General features: G+C 31.1%; 1 pseudogene; it reads right to left on the bottom strand.

Annotated features, from left to right (window-relative positions):
- Positions 1 to 14297: 14297 nt before the first annotated feature.
- Positions 14298 to 22053, bottom strand: part of LOC149531756 (protein TOPLESS-RELATED PROTEIN 2-like) — a 37115-nt pseudogene continuing 29359 nt past the window's right edge.

Genomic DNA, 22053 nt, shown 5'->3' with positions numbered 1-22053 from the left:
GTTCATAAGGTATTATTGATGGTGTTTTTACCTAGATTTTTTTTGTGGTTTCAAGTGGTACATATGGCCTGATAGCGTCAGATGGAGATTGGCAAGGTAGATAGGGTTGTTGACCTTAGATCAATGTTGACTTTAGTTAATCTCAAGTCAATGGTTTAGATTTTTCTACCCTTTGCTAATCATTTGGTTGTTAATATCTGATATGTGTGGAAGACATTGCAAAAACTTTCATAACAATCATGGAAGATTATCGAAAATTTGAGAAGTTTATATTTTTATATTTTTTTGAGACAATCCTAAAAAATGTTCTAGAGATTGATATTTTCTCTTATTTTTTTGTCAAAAAATTAAATTTACCCTTGGAATAATTATAATTGACCATGTTAGGATTAACCTCAAACAAAAATAACAGTTACATACAAATATAACCAATATAAGAAAATAATAAATTGCACATAAGAGAACACAAGACACCAAGATTAAACGTGGTTCAACCAATCCCTGAGCTACATCCACCAACAACAAGTCGTATATTATTATTATCTAGTGATTACAATCTGATTACAATCCATAATCCCTTATAGTTCAATACCACCACAAGAACCAATTTTTGCATCACACAGAATATGAAAATCCCTAACCCGAAGCCTTTTTATACAAGTATTTTTGTAATTTTAGGGTTAAAATTAGTTACAACATGTTAGCCATAAATTGGTGAATAAATAATAGCCAATTGGCGAATATTATCAATTTTTTTTTTGGGACAATGCCCTGAACACCAAAGAATTTATGATGTACAATACTTCTCTGATCAGTCACCATAAACTAACAGACCAATAAAAAATTAGAAATTGTTGTTTGAAAATTAATTAAAAAATAAAATGATTTTTAAACTATAGAAACTCACCAAGAACTATTGTAAAAATTAATTGTGACCACCAGTGAAAATATTAGTTCCCTTCTGATAGATAGGTAGGGACTAATAATATAGTTCCATATTTGTAAAAGGTTAATATATAATTTTTTGAAGATGTCATACAAATGATATAGACGTAATAAGTGAGGATAACATTTTCTAAAATGTAAAAAATATAAATTTGCAATTATCACAAATTAAATGTAGCATAGTCCCTTTTTAGCTCTATTTCAAAATTCCCAAATTATTAGGAATAACATTAGCAAGCATACAAATACACTACTTAATCCTTGAAATGAAGAAACTTTTATGGCTAGGATAATAGAATTGTAACTATATTTGTAAAGGGTTACCTTTAGATATAAAGGAACATTAAATTTGAATATGTTAGCTAGACTATCATGCACTAAATTCTATAGTGTAGATCATGTCATGTGTAGCCTATTAAAATAGAAAGTAATCTTAAAGTACATGCCAATCTTAAATAAAGTTGTGAGGAAGAAAGATCTATAGTGAAACAAGCTCATATAGTGGATATAGTAGTTGTATGAAATGTGCTCCTTAGTGGAGCAATATTTAGTCATGCAATACTTATCTCCAAAATGATCTTCTTAAATCTAAAATAAAGATCAATTGTGTGATGCTACATGATCTCACCAATTAAACATGGCCTAGTGCACAACTATTGGCCATGCATTTATTAGGGACCATTTTGGACATGTCAACCAAAAAGAATACTAAAATGGCATCATATTTGAACATGTGAATCCAAAACTTAATTTTATAAGTAGGGTTTATTTCAAGTGAATTGATGTACAATATAGAAATAATTTTGAACCATCGATATGATATTTTATGAGGCTCAAAGGCAAGGTGCTCTACTATTAGACAATCTTCCTTATATAATAGAAACTTAAATTATAATATTTAGAGTATGGATTAATTTATATATTAAATAAATTAATTTGAACACCACGACTATATAACTATTTTAAGTCTTTAATATTAGAAGACAAAAATATAAATGAACATTAAAGAGTGGGTACAAGAAAACCTAAAGTCTTTTCTTTAAAAACATATATTGAAATGTTTACACATATATACATAATTTTTAATCAATCATAGATTTTAGTCTGCAAGATGTTGAAGGAAGAGAAATATGACATTAATACAAAAATTAAGCCAATGAAGAAGGGTAAGATTCATCATGTCAAAATTATGAACTATGAATGTTCTTGACAATGCATCTTCTTCATCACCTTACAATATGAATATTTTTAGAATAGATAAAAGAATAATTGTCCATTAAAAAAGAAAAAAAAATACATTGGCAACTGCATAGATAAGATAAGAAGACCACTATCAATTGGACAATTAAAACGTAATATAAACAATGAAACCTATAACAACTTACAAATGTAAACTTACCTTTATGTCAAGTACCTATTCATTTTTTTCTTTTGATATTTTATAGGGACCATTTAGAAACATCACCAAAAAAACTAATATAACTTCATATTTGAGCATGTAGATCCAAAATCAATTTTTTAAAGTAGGGGATATGACAAGTAAATTAATATACAAAACAAAGAGAAAATGAATGTGTTCATATGATATTTAGGAGACACAAAAGTAAGGTGCTCTACTATTAGACTGTCTTCCTTATATAAGACACTGAAGTAATTTAATTCAAAGTGTAAGACCCCTCCTCGTATGTACTTATTTAAAATTGAATTAACATTTTATGGTTTAGGTATCCTAATGGGAATTGAGACCAGTTGATACGTTGATGTTTAATACTTTGTGATTTGAGACTTACTACATTATCTTGACTATTTAAACATTAATTTACACTAATGATTATGCAAGGTATTTTCACCTTATGATGATGATGTTGATTATGGTACCTTGGTGATTAGGTTATATGCATTCAGATAGTTCAACATTCCATATTGATGATGTTTATGATGTTTAGGTATATGCATGCCTAATGATGATTATTCTAATATTTTAACTCTAATTGATGAATAGGTTATGTTATATTGATTATGCAATTACTAATGATTAAATGTGTGCATAACTAAGAAAGGATTATTTAAATGAAAGTTTGATGTTATCACACTATTGATGTATGAAATGAGTGTGTAAGATTATTAACCAAAGAATTTATTAGAGAATCAATAATTGACCCTATGTTCAATATGTGAAACTAATATTGAGTCAAATGAAAAGATGTAAACCTTGTTGTTTCCTATTTTAATTGTTTTGTAATCTAAATGTGTGTATCATTATGTATTTTGTAAGGTGTTGAATGTTATGCAACAGTGAATCTTATAGTGACACTTGACACTCGTAATACACATATGTGTATCAACATGTTAATTAGGGTTAGCAAAGTAACCTGTTACTCGAAGATTGATTAAGTTAGTAACCTAAGACTAATTAGTTGGTAACCTAGATTAATTACCCTAATTAGGGTTTAGTGGAAAGATGTCATTCTTAAGGTTTTAAATGATCAAAAATTTCAAGCCAATCATATAGGTCCTAAAATGATCTTAGAGGCCAAAATTAATGCAATCCAAGTGCTTAGGGGTTATGTGTGTGGGTTGGGGACATTTTCCACCCTTCTAGATCTTTCTATTGACTTTTATGATAATCTAAATATCTCATTTTCTATTTAGTGCGAAAATTGAACATCTCCATGAGTTTACCAAGTTACACTTCACCAAAAAGGTTTTCTTAATGGTAGGACCAAGTTGGAAGATCCTAGAAGGCTTGAGTCAAGTATGGAGTTATTGCCATTTTAGGTGGGTGAGTTTAGAAGCCTATTTAGTTGCCAATTTGAGGGTTGAATGGTGCTCACCCATTCTCTATATTTAGACAGAGTCAGAGAAAGAAGGATTAAATCTTCTTAAAAACTCCATTTCCATAACCCTTTGTGAAGGTAGGATCCTTCATGGCCTTGTTCTTCATGATTTGTTTTTATTTTCTTAAGTAGATATATTGCATGTGTGTGTATTTCGTGTTTCTGATGAAACATGTGAGGTATGGGTCATTGTGGGTTTCTTCTTATTTTCCTTTCATGTTTTCCATTTTGTTTTATGGGGGAAAATTGTTAAGGGTGTGTTGGCATTACTCACCCTCGGATAGGGAAAAAGTGGCCATGTACGAGAGAAGGGCTTTAGTTAGACTCCAAGTTAGTATAGAGTCCCTCCTCATGATGAGGAGAGGGAGAAATTAGGGTGTTATGGGCCCCTACTTGTCAATAGAATCTATTTTGTGTTTGGGGAGATAAGGAGTGAAAGAATGAAAGTTCTTTGTGATTATTAGCCTTAGAAGAGGCATATGTTTTGGTGTTTTGATTGACATCTCCTACCTTGGAAAAATCCACCTTCTCCCTAGTCTTGGTTCGATAAGGAACCTGTTGTGCAAACCTGGGACAAGATTAGCTGGTTGAATGTGTTTATGTGTTTGAATCTAATTGTCACTTGGTCAGTTTTGGTTCTCCATGGTTATCTTTATGTAAATTTGTAGATTACTTAGTTGATACCTTGGTATGGAGCAAAACAAGATTTAGAGTTTTTGGTTTTCTTGAATCCATGGTTATGGAGACTTATCTTCAAGAAATATGATCCGGATGTATAATTCATTGCTAACTTTATATTTGTAATGACAACAATATTGGATTTTCTTCCCTAATTCTTTCCCAATTGAGTCTTTGAATTAGGTTTTTAATAAAATGATAGTTCCTTATAGGAGAAAAGTTTCATTGAATTCTTATAATGTTTCAATATTTCTCTCATTGTGATTATTTTTAGTAAATGGAATTAACGTATGTAGTTGTTAATTATTGATTTGTATTATATTGAAATTCCATCCCCTTGTAATTTTGAATTACTACAATGAAAATGGAAGATTGACATTAGTAAGCTCATGGTTTGTGCATTAGGGTATTAAAACCAAATGATATGATCCTAAGGTTCATGATCACTTAAATATTTAATTTAATACATCTTATTCATTGTTCATTTTAAATTTGGTTGAATAGAACCACTTAATAAGTTTGTAAGAGAATGAAGACCTAGAAGAACTAATACATTTATTCCATGAATTTCCAAAGTTGTTAAATTGATTTTCTAAGCCCCTTTGAAATTTAATGTTGCATATTAAAATTATGCTATCCTTATGTTTTCTCAATACTCACCTAATAAAATAAAAATAAAAATCCATGTAATGCTTCCTAGGGAAGGAAATAAGAAATCCCCTCAAAATGCATGTTATCCATACATTTCCTGGGAGAGCACAATTGCTCTTTGGAAAATGTATGGGAAAATATTGATGCCAAAAAGTAAAATCACAGAATATTCCTTGAATTATTGCCTTACAAATTTAAAATAAAATGATTATATAAGCTATACATATATAAACATGTTTTACCAAAAAGGGGAAGAATTAATTGCCCATCAACACTTTCAAAGGGGGTTGCAAAGTCAAGAAAATTTTAATGCAAATGAAAAAAAGATATTAATGGACAAGTGGGAGGATGGGTCCACACCCCCACTATCCACATTTCTTTCCCAAGCTCACATTGATTTTACATTATGGATGGGCATTCAAATTAATTTTAAATAGAAACACATTAGTTTATGTGTTGTTGACTTATTCATACTTTCCTTTATGCTCATAACTCCACCCTACTTTAATCAACCCTCCACACTCTTTCCAAGCGTACCATGAGGGATAAGCATGCTGCCATGTTCAGCAAAGGACCTACCATCTTGGGCCATTGGAAAGTGGGCAAGTGGGAGGGAAGATGGGTAGAGACTATGGTGGGTATGCACAACTTTTTATAGTGAAATATTTATTATTATTACATTGTAGTTAGTAGTTATTAGTATCTTTTAGTGGGGATTAGAGTTGTAGTTAGTGAATAAATTTATTTATTAGAAATTGAAAAGTGGGTAGACTTAGATATGAATCTAGGTAAGTTATATTATTTTCTATTGTTAGTAATTATGGGTAGGAAGTTCATTTTGTATTTATGTACTTAGTAAAAGATATTCATTATTTGCTAAATAAGTTTAATATGTATTTAATCATGAATGGGATCTAGATATTTGAATTTTTAAAATTACTATTTAGCCATTTATAGATAGAAAACTTGAAATAAGTTAGTAATGTAGTAATAGGATTAGTAGGTTGTAAAGATGGCAAAAGAGGGTTAATAGTTATTGTTGAGATATTTAATCTTCATGATTGGGGTAATATAGGGAAATTAATTTCATGTTAAAAAGAGAATATATAATTTACTTTTGAAACAAAGTGTTCTTCAAGGGTTAATTGGTTATAATGTCTTTAGGAGTAATGTTAGAACTAAATTATGATAGGGAATGCTAGTAATTTATGTTTTTATTATTATAGGAATATATGCATATATATAGGGAACTATTTTTGATAAAAATTATACTTCTTCCATTAAAATTTATTTGATTATAATATTATTGTATTTGTAAAAAAGGCATCTTAGGGTTAGTAAGTGTTCATGTTCTTGTGCGAAGGTGTTATAGGTTAGATTGCTTGATGACTTGATAGTCGTATGGGAGCATGTTAGAGGTTAAATCATATGTCATAACTAATTTTAGGGTGAATGCTTAATGTTTGGATTAGCTTCCAATGGGTTATGTGAATAGCTAAAATCAAATTTTTTAATTTTTATTTTTAAAGAGGGGTAAATGCTTTGACCTGGAGCTATGAACCAGTGAGGCCACAAATGGGGGACCTCATCCCCATTAGATTTGAACCTTGATGGCAAGGATAACAACTCAACAACTTAACCATCACGACATGCCACTATTGGCAACTAAAATCAAGTATTAATATGATACTAGATTAATCTTTAAGTGCAGAGTTAGGACTAGGGATTTGACCTAGTAAAATGTAATAAGTGTTTAGTATTGGATTAAATTTATATAACTTATGTTATAGGTCAAATAATATGATGTAGAATGCATTACAATTAAGTAAGGTTTATGAAACTATGAAATAGGGTTGAAACCTCAAATGTGACAATGTTGAGGTATGTTCCCACCCTCATGACAGAAGGTGAAACTTGTGATTTCAACTCTACTGAAAACTAAACCTATCAAACTCGATTTCAACTTGAGATATTGGAAACCCTAAATGATTCTCAAATATAATGTCACTTCTTAACTATGGTTTAGACAAACTAGATTATGTAACCTGGACTAGGGGCTCCTGTAGCACTTGATTTATGGGTTTTGAGTCTGTGTAGTATGATTGGATACCAACTATGATTGGATACCAACTCTACATCCTCATGCAATAAAAATGAAATTGAACCAAGTCCCTAGATCTTGTAACTCTAAAATTAAATATACCATATTATCACCCTTCTTTATTGTACTTAGTGATGGCTTACATTCTTCATATGTCAACCTAGTTGAATTTAGCCTTTAAAAAAAAAAAAATTATTGGCATGTTTTTGCCTTGATATTTTGGGCATGACACAAAGCATGAACTAATTTATATATAAAATGAAATAATTCAAACACCACAACAATATAGATGTGATAAGTCTTTAATATTATTAAAAAAAAAAAAAAAAAAAAAAAAAAAAAACATTAAAGAGTGAGTACAAGAAAATTTGAAGCTTTTTCCTCATAGAATTTAGGAAAAAACATATGTAGAAATGTTTACACCCCCCCCCCCCCCCCCCCCCCACACACACACACATCTAAATAATCTTGAATCAACTAAAGACAATAGAAAATGGCGATGTTTGAAGAAAAGAAATCTAACAATAATACAAAACTAAAGTCAAAGAAGAAGGGCAAGATTTGTCATGAAAAAGTTATGACTGTACTTGCCAATACATATTCTTTGTGCTTGGTAATGTATCTTCTTCATCACCTCACAATGTGAATTTTTCTAGAATAGATAAAAGAATAATAATCCAATAAAAAATAGAAGGAAAATTAGAAATTTAAACATAATCTAAACAATGAAATCTAAAACAACTTACAAATGTAAAATCCCCTTTATCTTGAGTACCTTTACAATTTTTTCTTTTAAGAGATTTTGAGAGGTCCTCTACACCATTGATGAAAAAAAGGATTCATCACATGAAACTTTCCTAAGCCCTTGAAATCAATTTTAACAAAGTTATTTTAATTTCTTGATGAGAATCTTATTAGATAAAAAGTGATAGAACTTAAGTAGGCTCAGGTTCTTGTTATGGCCACTTGATAGGAGGGTAAGTGGGCAGAGATCAAAAACCTCAAGGTGGTGATTTGAGACACTTTTCTTGCAGGTTGGGAGTCAAGGTTAATCGCTAAGGCCAAATGATGTGCACAGTCTGTATAGCTTTCCCACACACATATCCTCACTTTCTTCCTCCCTTGCTCCCTCACTCTCTCTCTCTTCTTTGTCTATTTTTTGGCTTTTTTCTTGTTCTTTTGTGAATATAGTTTGGCATTCCTATTTTAGGTTGTCTTACTGGTTGTAAGCTCTCAGTCCCATAGACCCATTTGTGGTCTTTTGTTGGACATTAATATATTTATCTTATCTTTATCTTTTAACAAAGGATCACATGAACATTCTAATTCAAAATGAGCGTGGCTACTTTGGCAAGAGGACAACCCATAAAGAGAAGAAAAGATAATATTACCATATATGATGACCTCTCCAATTGGGATTTATATTGCCTTGTAGCTTGTGAATTGTTGCATGATAAAATTTTTGTATCTCTAACATTCTCCTCATTTTCCTCATAAACGGTATGGAGTTCATAAAGTTGTGTCTTTGATAGTCTTTTCACCACTAATGGAAAATTCAAGAGTGCAATATCTAATCCCATATTGTTGTAATTGCAAATCTACATAAAGAAATGAAAGAGAGTGTCTTTGATTGTATGCTTCCTCTACAACAAGCACAAGTGAAACATATCAGATTAATTGGTTGATTGATTTATAAGGCATTAACATATTTCTAAAAATAAATTTCTTAATTGGGAAATTGTGTGAGAGAAGACTATGAAGGATATTGCATGACTTGGTGATGTTCTAGACAAAGTTTATTTGAAATCTATTAGATTGGGTTGAAAAATTCACGCGTTATCTACTTTTAATTAGAACATTCTATGATGGGACTATAATAATCTAAGAACTTATTTGGATGCTTTTGATTTCTTGAATGATGATTTTTTTAGTAGTTATTTATTATCATGAAAGATAAGAGTGTAGAATTGGTAATTTTTTATGGAGGTTTAGCATTTTTTGTCTAATTTCTTTGGTTAAGAATCAAATACTAAGGGGTATCCATTCAACCAAATTCATGTGTTGCACAATCCTGGCCTCATCTCTTTTAGATGTTGGGGGGTCTTGCACTCAAAAAAAGTTGATCCCTAGTGGGCTCTCTATGAGCCTTTCAACTTCACCAGTAGATCAAAGGTCCTTTGGCTAGAATTTCTATGTTAATTATTTGATTCTTAAAAGAGTGATATGGAAGAAGAGTTTTGTAAGTATTTAAATTTTTTTTTTAATTCATCATAAATTATCAAATATTTCTTAAGCACACAGTTTACCTTAAATTTGTATTTTTCCAAATATAGTGTAGATTCTATATCACAATCTGAAGATGTTCTCAAAAAAATCAACTAGGGCATATTAAAAAAATAATCTATAAGTTTTCAAGGAATCTTACACTAGCTTGAAAGAGTTTCTAATTTATTATTTTCTCTTCAACTCATTCTTCTCAGCTCTTCAAATATACTTCCAGTGATCCACCCTAAACAATATTTCCCCTTTCATACATTATTTGTTTCTCTATTTGTCCTCTACACTATCCACCCTTGGCTAATATTCAACCAGTGAACCATTTCCCTTTTCTATCGAGTAGTCTCCCACATCTGTCAGGATCTTTCTTGGTTTCCTCATTCCTCAAATTTGACATTTAACAGGCACAAATTCCTTAGTACAACCTCTTACTCTCTTCTTATTCTATCAAACTCATTAGATTGCTCCATTTTCGTACACTCATTTCTCATTACCAAATTTTGGCTCTTCTTATTTTATATTTTTTATGTTACCACATGTTCTAACAATGTTGTATATGTTTTGAATTGATGTATATTGATCCTCCTTGATGTATACCCCCTTGATCCCATATAATTATCTGTTACTTGTCCTCAATGACATCAACTTATATTTCTAGTTCTTATTCTATACAATATATCTTATGTTTCTCATTCTCATTGAATGTGGTATATGTGTTTTCTTTTCCATTATACATATAAAACCACCATAATCTCTCTAACAATAAACAAAACCCATCCATTGACACAATGTTAAACAAAATTGTACTATGATATGTTCTGATTTGGAATCTCACATTTTACAATTCCCTCCACCAAATGTTGATCTCCTTACTACAACTAGATAAAATTACATTAATTTGGATGCATCATCCTCCTTATCTTGAACATGTCAACTATTTCCTATTTGGATTGATGTTTGTAGAACATACTTTTACTACTTTGATATATTCATTAACACAAATCTACCTGTTTGAAATCTCTTTGATCTAGTTCTCAATAATTCAAATGCATGCATCTAAAGTTTTGTGTTTGAACACACCATATTAGGTGATGACTAATTTTGGTGATGGAGAACTTTCTAGTTTTGCTTCTTCTAGTGAAGATGTTGAGATTATGATTATTTATTTGGTTGATTTGTCTTAAGATGTAAGGAGTAAGGTGATTGTGTTGTATCCAATTACGAGAAAGACAATTTAATCCAATTATGTATTATAATGAAGAGGAGGATCATATGCTGTTAAGAATCCTATTAGAGGCTTATTTGAAGCCAAGTTAGAAGTTACAAGGCATACTAACATGATTTTTTGGGGGCCGATTCAGTTGGGGGATAAAAAATGATTTCTTCTCCTCTAAAATATTGATAAAGACCACATGATGCTTATGGGTTTAATTAAGAAATATAAGATGTTGAAATTATATGTAAGTTAGTTGTTTAAGCTTGTGTAGTAGTGGTGTCTTCCCCTCTTCTTGTTGTTCTTGTCCCATCCCTTGTAATTTTAGAGGAATTTTAGAATGACTAAGAGTGTTAATTCTTCTCATTTTGTTGTTAGAATTACTAAGGTCATAATGAAGGTGCTCATATAAGTTAGAAATCTAGATGTCAAATGACCAAATCAAATTGGATTAGTATGACCTACTTCCTCATCCTACTATTAAGTCCCATAACTCATTGATACAATTTCACTACTATTCTTTTTGGATTCTCTTTAGATATTTTATGTAAAACTTGAACTTACATATACTATGAAATATGAATTTAACCATCTACATTTTAAAAATATTAACTTTGTAACTTAGAATATAAATGTTATGTATTCATTAAAAATAAAATGAAAATAAAATTTAAATATAAAGGAACATGCTAATTACTACCACTTATGACTTTTATGCTCTATGATTAAAATGTTGGCCACATGTAGAATCTAGGAATGTGATTTCATGTGTAATAATATGTTTACAAGTTATAAAATTGATATTCATGAAAAAAAACCATAAAAGATGTTTCTGAGGGTGGAGGTGAGCATCTATGGGGCAACAAAAATGCACCTTCATAGTGTATAATTAGAATGCACTTTTTAAAAGGAGCACTATAAAGGGGTGCATGCCATAACCTCATATTGACATATGGGTAATTTAAATATATGTATTCAAATCATTACCCTTTTTTGTCAATGTTTTGAATAAATACTATTACCTAATAAATAAAATGGAGTATATCATCCAAATAATGATATAATTAATATATATCAATATAAATATTAAAAATATTTATGAATTAAATAACATTAATTATAAAGTAAAAAAGATAACCACGTACATTATTTAATATTATTAAGGGGTTGGTCAATAGAAAAATCATGCACTTGTTAGTGTGTCATGAACCACATATTAAAGAGAGGAACATAACATATAGAAAAAGGGGAGGATTTATAGGAAAAAACACAATTGGAATGAGAAGGACATGTAGGATTGGCAACCAATGTGGATAGTGTGTCAACCCACTAAAAAGAGGATCAATTAAAAAACAAGTTTATAAGTTTAATAACATCATTTTCGACAAGAAGACCAAAGATTATGTTTACATGCCACCATCCAATAATAATAAATTATATGTGGCAACAAAGAATGAATCACACTAGTAAATTTAGCCCTAAATTTCGATGAGAAAAGTTCAAAATTTTGACAAGAGTTGGTCGAATAGATGACTAAACCTGTCATCTATCATTTTTAGTCAATTTTTCATCATAGTCATTATGCGTCAAAATTTTGACTCTAAAATGGTTGACTTTCCTTAGTCTAGCTTGAACTCTTATATCCTCATTTGTGTCCATCGATGGTCAAACCTTCAATGGCAAAAACAACCAACTGTTGTCAAAATTGTGACCAAGATCCTTTCAATCTTTTAAGGTGGTGCCATACCATGGATGGTAGAATCGACCAATTGTCATTGAAATTATGACCAAGACCCCTTAATTTTCTATGGTCATACCATACATTCGACGACAAAGGGAAGACATGCTCATCTAAATTGAGACCAACACTTGGTAGAAATTTAGACGGGTTGTGCCAACTATTGCAAAAGCTTTTCTCTCATAGGAGCCTTCTAAACTGCACAAAATTTGATTCTAAAGCATAATTTCTTGGTGCATGAGACTCAGGGTATTGTGCACATTTCTACCTCCACACCATTGTTTCATTCATCGCATGATTTATTTCATACAAAACAATGGGAAGGAGGAAGGAATGTGCATGATATCCTAAGTCTCCATTGAGCAATTATGCTTTAGAATCAAATTTTGTGCAGTTTAGAAGGCTCTTATGAGAGCAAAGCCTTTGCAATAATTGGAACAACTCATCTAAATTTTGGTTCTTGAGACACCATTCCTTGTGAAGACTACACGGAAAAATAAAATTAGGAAATAATTATTTATCAAGAATGAAAGCCAATAACACTAACTAATCTCTATTTTTCAAATAGATAAATGTGACAAAAAAACTTATAATCCCAATCACATCATCATAAGAGTGCATATATAACTATAACCACTTATTTGGTTTCTTGTTGATCAATTCCTTGGCAAGAGCATCTAGGACATAATATTAAAATGCAATCAATCACTAAGCCTATTAGCTCTTTCCTACCACCAAGTTTGGAACATAGCTTTGGGGATAGAATTAAAGAAAAATAATGCCATACATATGGATAACAAAGACTGGTAAGGAGCTAGAAGCTCAAGTGGCATTTTTAAAGGATTAGCTCAAGGCCGATTCATGGAAGATCTTGGCTAGCCTAGTCTCAATTTTTTCAACCTTGGCCTCATTCATGAATGAAAATGTTTCAGGGCATTAAAGACTTCTGTACCAGAAGTGTTATGCATAGTCCATAATATCATAGTTCAAAACTCAAATGTGATAAGATGTTTTGCTTGGAATCAAAATTTCTTATGTCTTGTCTCCAAAAAACTTGCCAAAAATTGATAGTGTTTTGATTTGCAACTTTCATAACAAAACAAAACAAAATAGTATGATAGTTCTTCAAATTATAGAGGGAAGCTACTTAGGATCTAACTATGTCTAAAACCAACATAATTTACAAATATCTACAATCCAAATATTATCCCTTGATGTTTTCTTTAATGCAAAGTTTTAACTCAACTATGTTATTGCCCTAGATGTAATACCAAAATATCATTAGGCTAAAGACTGCAACAAGATTTACAAATGCAAGGAGAACTACCCAACCAAAGTAGAAAATGACATGAAAAGTTAACAATCTATCAATTGACACCTCTAGATGAAATATTTTTAGCATTTGAACTATACTATAGAAACAAAAATTACCTTAAAATTGACACCTCACTAGTTGTAGTTCATTTGCATCTGTAATGGCTTCACAAAAGTTGAAAGCTTACCATTTGTCAAGAACACAAAAGGCACTCGTAGTTCAGCTACATCAATAAAAGTAAAGTTATTTGAATGTTCAAAAAATGTGAAACTTCCACTTAATCGCTAGAAAAGCCATATCCTCAGTATACATCATCTTTGATGGAATGTTCATAAGTGAATGATTTTCTCTAAAAGTTCAAACTTATGCACAAAGAATCACCATGCTCTTGAAGATATATATATAGGTTACAAGACTGATATATCAAAGGAGCATGGTGAGGGCAAGAGATTGTCAATATCGATTGTGGAGTGGTAGATAGGTAAGTGATAAACATAAAAAGGTAGTACAAGGCACCATTTGCCATGTTTTAATATGATGAACTACCTTAGAGCTGGATTTGAACCTTGATTGCCTAATGTTGGATTTGATCCAAGGGTACCATTATCTGAAGGAGGTCCCACACCCCACTTTCCTTTTGATTTTAAAGGCTCAATGACATAAACTCCTCTGTCAGTCATTTCAAGAGCAAATTGATTTGAGTTAGATGGATGTGATGAAATTACTAGAGGATAGACACTACATGAATAATCAAATGATACATTTTGAGTTAAATCATAAAATACTTGGGGATCCATTTATCCATACATAAATTTTGCTTCCCTGGGCCAACTTACCTATTCATGCCTGAAGCTAAATAGGTAGAAGGTGCAATACGACAGTGTGGCCTCAAGCTCTCTACATCAAATACTCCAACAACACTATCATAGTAGCCTGCAACTACGAGAAGGCTGTCGCATGAATATACTGCACTTGAAATAGTAGCAGATAGAGAATCATGAGGTGTCCACTGTAGTACAAACAAATGTGATATTAGTTTACACTCATATAGAGAAGGTAGCTTATATAATTATCACTTACTAAATTTTAATTCTAAATTGCTAACAAAGACTTACATAATGCAAACGGTCAAATTTAGAAGCATCATAAATAGCAAGCTAGCTCTCGCAAACAACCAACTAGTGAACTTGATCATTATGGAACTGTACTCTTGTATCCCCAACTAGTGGTGACGATCTTCCTGTCTGCAATTGTAAAATTTTTGAATTTTGCTTCTCCCATCTATCAATGCTCCAAAAATAGAGCTGCTAGAACATTGGCCAAAGATTTACTAATTTGAATCTATAAACATGTGAATGTACAAAATGAGATGGCAATGAATATACAAAAAGAAGAAAAACCTGGGCATCGGCCCTAGAAGATACCAATACATTCAAAGTGTATGAAAATTCCAAGCCTGTAATTTTATTTTAGTGGCCTTTAAGCTTCATTTTTACCTGGTTAGTTTAAACAAGTTTTGAAAAGACACAAGTTAGAAGTCACCATTTTTAATGATGCACTAATTGAGTGAGCAAGAAAGAGACTCATTAATCACACCTCATCTACTCAAACATTGTATATCTGGATCATTGAATCTTCCATCCCAATTGCAATGATGTTATTATCTTGAGGGTGAAAAGCCAGAAAAGTAGTTGTAGGAGGAGGTGCCATGAAGGTAGTCATAACCTGCTATAAACACTCATTAGCAAGCATGCCACAAAATATTTCCTCATAACTTTGGTTGAAAAAGGAAACAAAAAACTTGATAAGGAACCCAAGTAAGAATATAACCTCTAAATTGAGTAGCTCAGTAGTCATTTTGAAGAGGAACATATTTTCAAAAGATGCACCTTAAATGTCATCATATTGAACAAGGAGACCTTTCCACTAGAGGCAAACATTATATAGGAATCATTCTCAGACAAAGCTATGCAAGCATCAACTTCTTCTAGATTTGTAGCACTGATATCATTAGTCATCACAATCCCACTAGCTAGCTACCACATTTACGGTTGAAGATTGGCAGTAGACTGTAGAGAAGATCATTGTCTTAGTCACTTAAAAGATAATTTTTTAAGAAGCACACCAGAATTCTTTCCAAATTAAGAGCATCACCTTTCCAGATGGATTCCACTCATTCTGTGGCCATTTCCATAGTTTGTGGAGTGCATTTGATGCCAATGCTAAAAGAGCAACACCAAAATTGGTATATATCAGTCTTGTAACCTGTACAAAACAATAGGTGCTTCCTCATGGGAATCTACTTTTGGATTGTTGAAGATACAATATAATGGCATATTACTTGACGTATAAGACCCAACTTTGGTGGTAAGACATTTTTGGATTTGTATATACACTGGCAAATGAGGAATACAATTTTGATTTCTATTGCATTCATTTTTGGTGCATTCCCTAAGGGGGAATTAATAAGGATAGGGGAAGCTAATGTAAATATTGAAGTCATGAATTGCAAAGAAGGATATGTGGGTCTAGTTATAGATATTACTTTTTGTATTACAGGGAGTAATGTATGGTAACACAAAGTCCATATAGTGTTTTAGAGGACACCCTTTGTCCTTGATGTTAAGGGGGGGGAATATATGATGTTGTGAAGAGTCCACAAGTGTTGTCATAAATGATTAAGCGAGGTATTGATGCAAATATTTATTTTGGGTTGCCATTAATGTCAAACTTGTCATTGATGTCAACTATGGTCCAAAAGGTGTGTCAGCAGTATTTGTACCTATTCTGGAGTGGTACAGTGACAACAATGCCTGCACCAAGGAGTTTTGGTTGTCACAATATCATAGCAAAATATCTACTTCATATTGGCATTGGTTTAGAGTACAACTCATCTAAATCCTTCTTCAAATTTTGCATGTCTACTCACACAAAGTCCACATGGAGAAACTAAGCTCTAGAAGTTCATGAAACTGTGCAGGTTTCCTAGAAGGAATTCATGGGTACAGAGAAGCAGTAGAGTTTTGGTCTAAAGGAGGAACCTATTTTATGGTTTTACCATCTTAGTATGATCATCTAAATGAGAAAAAACTATCAATTGTTCTTGGTATTGATCAGAGATAGTGGATTTGAGAAACCCTTGGATTGAGGGTTTGGAAGTCATAAATTGGGGTTTTGGGGTTTTTTGATGGATTGAGTCTTAACCCTTTGGGATTTAGTCATATTTAGCCATTATATGAATTTTCTAAGGGTTTGGAGTGATAAGGATGAGAGAAGAGTGAGGATGCTCCGTTAATTGATGGGATTTTATGCTACTTAAGGGTCACATTGTGCAGACAGTCAGACCTAGTCCAAAGAAGTTTATAGTAAGGTCTGGGTATGTTAAGGTACTTGGAAAAGGGTATTTGAAAATGCTTTTAATTTACCAAGTGTTTTGGGAAAAGGTAAATTTATTTGAGTTTTAAAGTTGCTATAGACCTACTAGATTGTCAATTCCCCCAATCAAAGATGAAAGAACAATGTAAATAATTAAATTATTTTTCAAATTTTGTTGCTTAGAAAACTACCCATTCTCATCCTTGCAAAATAGAAAAAGTTTTGCTATTTTTCAACTCACCTATTCACCTATTCATCGATTGTGATGCAAAGATAGGCGATTTCATGTATGCTCGAATAACGGCCGATAATTCAAGTTTAGGGCTGCAGTATTGGTCAGAATAGGAAACTTTGCACAAATAATTCGAAGAAATTTATTTTATTTTTCTCCAAGGACGTCGGTCGTAAGTTGATAAGAAAATCGAAAATATGAATGAAGAATATCAAGATTAAAGTACTTCACAGAATGTATCTTCATTCAAAACAAAATCCTTTCTTTTCTATTTTGAATGCTTACCTGATTTTCTTATTTTCATGGAAATATTCCCAGAAATGGCACCTAAAGGAATTCTAGGGTTACGTTGCTCACAAGGTTTCCAAATTCTCCAATGTTAAATGCTCGAAGGATGCAAAATGCTGGAAATCCTCAAATTATCCATGAATGATGCTCAAAATGCTCATCTCAATTAAAATGCTCAATTGATATGGTGCTCAAGTGAAATGCTCAACTGATTTGTGGCTTTTTTTAAATCTTTATTTTGCCGTGTTGGTCGCAATTGAGACCAACACAAAATATAAAGCATTGGTCGCAATTGAGACCAACACAAGCATGGATTAAAAAACAAACAAAAATTTCCTTTATAATGCGACCAACCAAGAAATTAATATTTGATGGTCAAAATTTAAGGTAGAAATTTGGGGTTAAATGTACTAGTGTCAAGATAATTTTCCTTGGGAAGCTTAAAAAGTAGAGGGTTCTATAAGGAAAAGGAAAGGAACATACGTAAAAGAAAAAATCATACAAGGTGGACATAATAAAACCATTGAAGACATATAAAGTGTATAACATATGTATGTATATATAAGATCTTAAGTTGATATTGTGTATTCTAGAAAGTTATTTCAATTTAAAAAGTAATATTAAAAAATTAGATAGTAGAAAACATTAATTCATATGTTATAAGATATTCATCATAATTCTAGTAGGGCCCCTATCTCTGCTAAAGGGAGACCATCAAAAATTTTTTATGGAAGAATAAATTATCCAATTCCTATATTGTCACTCTCGTTCTCATCTCTATATGAAAGACTATGTGTTAGTATAGGGTTTGGAGTTTTCCCTATATGAATGGATAAGATAGGATAAATGTAATCTTATAGTGCCAGTGTGGATGGATAGTACAATTCTTGTATGAATGACTATCGCATCAATGTGAGAGATTAGTACAACCTCATATATATGGCTAGATGAGTGATAAATGGAATCTCATAGCGCTAGTGCGAGAGGTTACTACAGTCCTCATTTGAATGGCTATTGTGTTAATGTGAGAGGTTACTACAATCCTTCTATGAATGATTATTGTGTCAGTGCAAGAAATTAATACAACCCCACATAAATGGTTAGATGAGTAATAAATGGAATCTCATATTACTAGTGCAAGAGCTTAATGTGATCCTCACATAAATGACCATCATGCCATTGTAAGAGACTAGTAAAACCTTGTATAAATGGCTAGATGAAAAATGAAAGAAAGGGGGCTTTTATAGTCCACGACACCAACCATAGTTTTTGCATTTTGATATGGTGACAATGATATCAGAATCATATAATGACCAGAATATTATGATGATATCAACACATGTGTATGTAATTGGCCTTGGATAAAGGATGTCTTGTCAAAGAAGAATATTAAGGGGTCCACTCTAGAGAAGACAATGAAATAAATCAGGGTTAGGAAGCCTGATCTAGAGATGTCTTTAAGATTGAGTTAAAATAGAGAATAGAATATTATAATTAGATTTGTTAGTATTCTGATTCTACAAGTATTTTGTTGATTTTTCTTAATATAAATACATGGAATTAATTTCTTCCGAATTAGTTTGAATTAACAAAATGGCATTACACTAAACAACACAACAAAACATAACATAAAACACCACAACACCACATGTACATTTTATTTTGGTTATTTGAAAAAAAATTAATTTATTTATAATTACTAAGAACATGTAGCTCAATTTATTAATTAAAAAAAAAAAAAATTTCACCTTTGAACTCAAGTTTTTCTTTATTTTTATAAACTCATCATGCATGTCATGTGAACTAACTTAAAATTTTAAAATAGTGTTCTCTACTAACGAGGCCAACCATGTGCATAGTGTAGTATTATGTTGATAATCTTTATAGTAGTGTGATGACAATTTTTGACAATTTGTTTAAAATATAGCTTTATTGTGAACAGTTGGTTGAATTTGTTGTTCATGGTTAGTTGAGATGGGTTTTCGATATTGAAAAAAGGGACATGTTTTATTATGTGTTGTTGATCTTTTGCAATTATTTTCTTGTTAGAGGCTCTACCTCATGCATGTACTAATGGGTTAGCCCCCTTGTTTTGGTTGTTTAAAAATAAAATAAAATGAGGCTACACACATGAAATGGAAGCTAAAATGGTCTCACTTAAGATGGACCTAACATGACAAAACATAACACAAAACACCAGCTACCAACAACACATGTATATTTTATTTTTTTTATTTAAAAGAACATATCTACATACTTCTAAATATGTATTGATGACTTAAAAACATGTTTACATACTTCTAAGGACAATTGTCACATGAATTACATTCATAATGGGAGTTTATAATGAAATGTTATTTTATATGGGCAATTTTTAATCCATTGTGCATAATGTTGAGAGATCAAAATATTCAATTTTTATTATGGTAACATGTTTTAAGTCATATGAATTCTTTCGGTAAGGATGTAAACACAATTGTTATGTGAACTACATTCATAATAGGAGTTAATAATTGTTTTTAAATGTGATTTTAAAGATAATTTATGACATTGGGCACAATGTTGATAGGTCAAAATATTTAATTTTTCATTATGGTGGCATGTTTTACATTATATGAATTATGTCTATAAATTGCTTTCATTAGAGAGGTTAACACAATTGTCACGTGAATTGTATTCATAAAAGGATTTTTAAAAAAATAAAAAAATCTTATCCTAATATGGTGCACAATGTTGAGAGGTCAAAAATATACTAAAGCTTCTCTTAGCTTCAAGAATATTTTTAAATTTAAATATCATCTGCTAACGAGGCCAACCACGTGAAGTTAGAAGCTAAAATGGTCTCACCTAATGGACCTAAGACAACCATGGTTCTTAATTGGACCTAAGACAACCATGACACAACACACCATTGCACACACAACATGACATTGCACAAAACAACACAAAAAAACATAATACAAAACATCACATGTACATTTACTTTATTTATTAAAAATAATATAATAACATACTTCAAAACATGTAACTGAAATAGAATATAAAATATTGTAACATACTTCTAAAATAAATTAAAAAACTATACATGTCAATAGAAAATATAAAATATGTCAAAATAGTCATGAATTGCATGAAAAGATAATTATTGTGTGAATTGCATTCATGATAGGAGTTTATAATTTTTAAAAAATTTTATTTACAATCCATTGTGCAAAATGTTGAGAGGTCAAAATATTCAATTTTTTATTATCGTGGCATGTTTTATATCATATTTATGTCTATAAATTGCTTTCATAAGAAGGTGAACACACGTGTCATGTGAATTGCATTCATAATAGGAGTTTATAATATATTTTTTAAGTTGCTTTATAAGGGAAAAATTTGGTCCATTGTTATTCAATTTTTCATTATAGTGGTAGGTTTTATGTCATATGTGAATTATGTGTATAAATTTCTTTCACAACTTTCTTCTTAAATGGCTGTCATTTTTTGAGTGCAATGGTGTGTTTATTTTTTTACTTTTATTTCTAAATCTTATTTATTTTTAAATAAATTTATCACTCATAAAAAATAAAAATAAATGCTAGAGGACACAAGAGACATACCTTAAAGAATGGTCTTGGCCTATTGAGCATTCTTTAAGTTGTCAAAAAAAGACCTTAAGGAATGACCATGACCAATAACCATTCCTTTCAGTCTTTGGAAGGGGGTTTTATCCCCTTCCATTAACACTTCTTTTTATTTAAACATTGTATTTTTACATGTTACAAGGTCAGTAGGTCAATATAATTGACCAGAACAATACTAAAAAATAACAAGAGACTAACCCCATCTCCTTTACTACTCTAAATTCACAATGCCAACTAAAAAAGATGCTTAGCTCCCTGTGATCCTTGCTAACAAACTACTTAACCAATGCTGATAATTCTCAACAAGCTTCAATCTTTTGCATTGAAGAATTTTTGTAAGCTGCATTTTCTACTTGAATTGTTTGTAACCCAGTCACAACCAAGTCATTATCAATTTAGAAATGAATTAGAAACCATAGAATATCATATCAGTATTGGATTTGAAAACATTATGACCCTTAATGCAATATGAAGTAGATTAATTAATTGCATTTAGAAAAAAATGAGTTTGAAGATAAAGTCTCTCAATATTTTTATAAAAAAAGCACATTGTATTTGGTTTCCACTACTTGTACAAGGAAGTAGTATATTTTTGTGTCTCTTTGCCATTTAATATTTAGCTTTGGACACAATTCTAGTCTTGTATGGGTCACTGTCCTACAAAGCCTTTCATTTAAAAAAGGAGAGACAATAGATAACATTAAAGAAAATAGTCACCAAAGCATTATGTAACATCAGGATTTATACGAAGTCTTTTTATTCTTTTTCTTCTTC

This window comes from Cupressus sempervirens, chromosome 11, assembly GCF_028749045.1.
Source record: "Cupressus sempervirens isolate cs-2001-9-10 chromosome 11, ASM2874904v1, whole genome shotgun sequence".
Classification (NCBI taxonomy): domain Eukaryota; kingdom Viridiplantae; phylum Streptophyta; class Pinopsida; order Cupressales; family Cupressaceae; genus Cupressus; species Cupressus sempervirens.
Note: the sequence above shows the minus strand (reverse complement) of the source record. Positions and strands in the feature narration are given on the sequence as shown.